The sequence below is a fragment of the Callorhinus ursinus genome, unplaced genomic scaffold (assembly GCF_003265705.2).
Source record: "Callorhinus ursinus isolate GAN/ISIS: 27379988/994484 unplaced genomic scaffold, GSC_fseal_2.0 scaffold12, whole genome shotgun sequence".
Lineage (NCBI taxonomy): Eukaryota > Metazoa > Chordata > Mammalia > Carnivora > Otariidae > Callorhinus > Callorhinus ursinus.
Genome location: NW_027397074.1, coordinates 81,156,503 through 81,159,928, shown reverse-complemented (window position 1 = coordinate 81,159,928; position 3,426 = coordinate 81,156,503).

Sequence of the window (3,426 nt, the reverse complement as noted above, 5' to 3'; positions counted from 1 at the left end):
TCATGTTTCAGTAAAGGACCACCAACCTTGGTTAGCTGTGTTGTCAAATCATAATAGTTTGAAAACAGGCAATTAGAGGGGGAGGACTCTGGGGCAGGCACACTTACAGTTGACAGCCTGGTAATGAGGAAGTGGGGCTCTAACTACTATTTAGCTACCCAGTAAAAAGCTAATTTGTCATAATAATAGCAACTCTCAGGTGTTTCCATAGTGCCTTGAGCCTAAATTGTGTTCCCACTGAGATTCAGCCATGTGTGGGCATATCAGAAGGGCTGGTGAGTTACACACAGATTATCTATTTTAAAGAACAATCTTAGAGCAGCCTACAGAAAAGAGTACTCGGGGCACCCCAAAATATCTGTTACTCATATTATCCTTTAGCCAGATTGCCAGGAACCTGTCCATTCCTAAGGAATAGTGAGGCTGCAATTAAGAAATGCTGTTTCCACACAAAATTTCTGTGAGTTCTTAGGAGCAAAATAATTCAAAAGTGAGGGGAAATGTCCTCCCTCCTGGTACACAGCAGCCTCAGATATGTGACCCTGCCCCAGAGGAGATTGCAGACCTCCCCGGGAATGGCACCGGCGTCAGCAAGTTCCCCAGGGGGAAGGGTACGATGGACCTCACTTCATCATGGGGGGCAGAAGCAGTGGCCGGCCCCTAAGTATCAGGAGGCAACAATCACCTTAGTGACATCTTCATTCAGTGCAGAACAGTTGGAGAGTTATAGATGACCATGTCAGGGGACAGATACAGATGTCCTTGGTGGCAGGACCCGTGGCAGTGACAGAGTTGAGGAGTTTCCGTGCGTCCACATCACTCAAGAGAGCAGGATCCGAAGAAGATATCATGGGGTATTTGAAAAGAATTGTCCCCTTTCCCTAAGAACACAGGACTCACCCTTAGGTACTTCTAGACATCATTAGGGCGGTAGGGGGAGAATCCTGCAATCGCGAATGGAAGTTTGAGGCAAAGAGAGTATTTATTGCAATTACTATAACTGCATTCTCATTTCCTGCCAGACCGCCATGTGGTCCCATGTGATAGTTCGGGGGAAATGCTGACTATATTAAGAAAAAGTATTAATTATTTTAAATATACTATTTAAGATAGCAAATGGTCCATAATGCATTTTAGGTGTGTTTTCATCAAAATTGTCCTTTTATTTAAGGTTTATGCACTTGAGGTTGCATGCTTAAGTTATCTGTGAAATTCACTTACGTGGAGTAGCTCATCCCTGACAGTCAGATAAATAAGGCATTGCTACAATAATAGCTGTAAACCCTGAACAAATTTGCTTAACAATGGAGTTAAGAACAACTAGTGTTAAGAACCACTCTTGGTTTAATTAGGAGCAAAGGAACTTCTATTTTCAACAATTATCTATTCAAGTTGGGCCAGATTTCACAAAGAATCATTATATTGTCCAATGCCTTTTTTAAAAATTACTATTCTTCCTTCCCATCCCTACTATAGTCGGGCTGTTAAAAATGTAAATTTATGGTTGCCTTCCTTTGTAGCATAAATATTCAAGTTCTCAAGTCAGTATAGTTGCCTTAGAAAGACTTCTCTTACCATTCACAGGGGAAGGCTGTCTTCTGCTGTGGGTGGCCTCGGCCATTCTTCCCCCATGCTAGAACAGAGCATAAAATTAACAACTGAATATTATGATACTCAGCAGGGCATCATGCATCTGGCCCAAGGATGTATGTTGGGCAGCAGTGACATGGGTAAGTAATTGCAAATAGAGATCAGATTCCTAAATTAGATTGGCTTTTTTTTTTTTGCAACAGCAGCTCTCATATCCAATTTGCATACTGTACATTATCAACCCAAATGCTAATAAAATGTGCCCTGAGCAAATTGTTGCTTTGAATAGCAAAGAGAAGTCTGGGAGAAAAAGGAGAAAGTAGTAATGGGGAGAATTTCAATGCACACCTATCATGTAATAAAAATTTTTGCATGGTTTCCCATTAAAATATTGGACTTCCTTGTTTGGGATTTTTTTTTTTAAATGAGAAAAGGCTATGCTTATATCTAGACTTACACCCAGACTTCAGACTGTCTCACTTCTGAGGTCACAATAGAAGGTAGAAAATGTGCGGAATGTGAACTAACCCATAGGGTGCAGCCTTGGATAAGATCACTCATGAGTCTTTCCTGAAAAACCACTTCATGAAGAAATACGTTATGCAGAACCAAGATAGTTGGTTGGTTTTGGAAATGATATATCATTTCCAAAAAATGATATAGCCCTCACAAGCTATGTCTGAAGATAAAACGAAGTATGTGTACACATCTAATACGATGCTTAAATAGTCCATGCCCAGGGTGAACATTCAATCAAAGCATCTTTTCTTTTTTTTAGAGGGAATGGAAGGCAGTAGTAAAGCGAAGTCCTGAGAAGCTTCCATGTCTCGGACAAGATGACTGGAAGACCATTTTGTTCTTCATAAGAGACTTTCCTCATACCATCTCTTTTCTCCTAAGAAATGGATGATATTCTCAATTCATAAAGATATTTTAAACCGAGCTAAAAAAAAGTCCATACTTTTGCCCTAGCTCCAGATATTTCTGGGGAAGAAAAAAAAAAAAATAGAGCTGAAGCAACACAGATGAGCCTTTTAAATAGTTCTCCATTCTGATTTCTCAAGCCAACAAATGGGACGTGCTTTGCAGAGGACAGTCCAACCAAAGAAAGGAAGTTCTGAAACCCACTTACTTGTTCACCCTCTCCCCTTCATAAGTGACTTAATATGGTACTGGGACCTGCTTCACCTCTTTATCTGGGACACTTCTATAAACAGAAGGGTCCTATCAAGTCTAATGAAGGGCTGATCATTTCTCTGAAGTTTCTCCAGAAAGCCAGGGAAGTTAAAAGGGTAGAGGAGGAAGGCCAACCTCCCCTCTGTTTGGTGGGATGACACCAACTCCTACATAAAATGGAGAAATGGCTTTAAGATGATGAATTCTAGGGGCACCTGGGTGGCTCAGTCAGTTAAGCGTCTGCCTTCAGCTCAAGTCATGATCCCAGGGTCCTGGGATTGAGACCCACATCAGGCTCCCTGCTCAGCGAGGAGACTGCTTCTCCCTCTCCCTCTGCCCCTCTCCCTGCTTGTGCTCTTTCTCTCTCTCTCTGTCAAATAAATAAATAAAATCTTTAAAAAAATTATGAATTCCAGTGTATGTTTTATCAAACTATAATTTCTATAAATTAAAAATATGAGTATCTTTCAAGTATAGAATAAAGACATTGAGGATATATTTAACTCATTAATGAGAAAACCAGCAGGATGGTGAAGCTGGTTCAAAGCAGAATTGGAAAGACTTGTTTCGTGCCCCCCCGTATAATAATACCAGAAGTTTCAGAGTCATCTTTCGATGGAACAGAAATCTTCTGCACCTCTACAGGATAAAGTCTACACA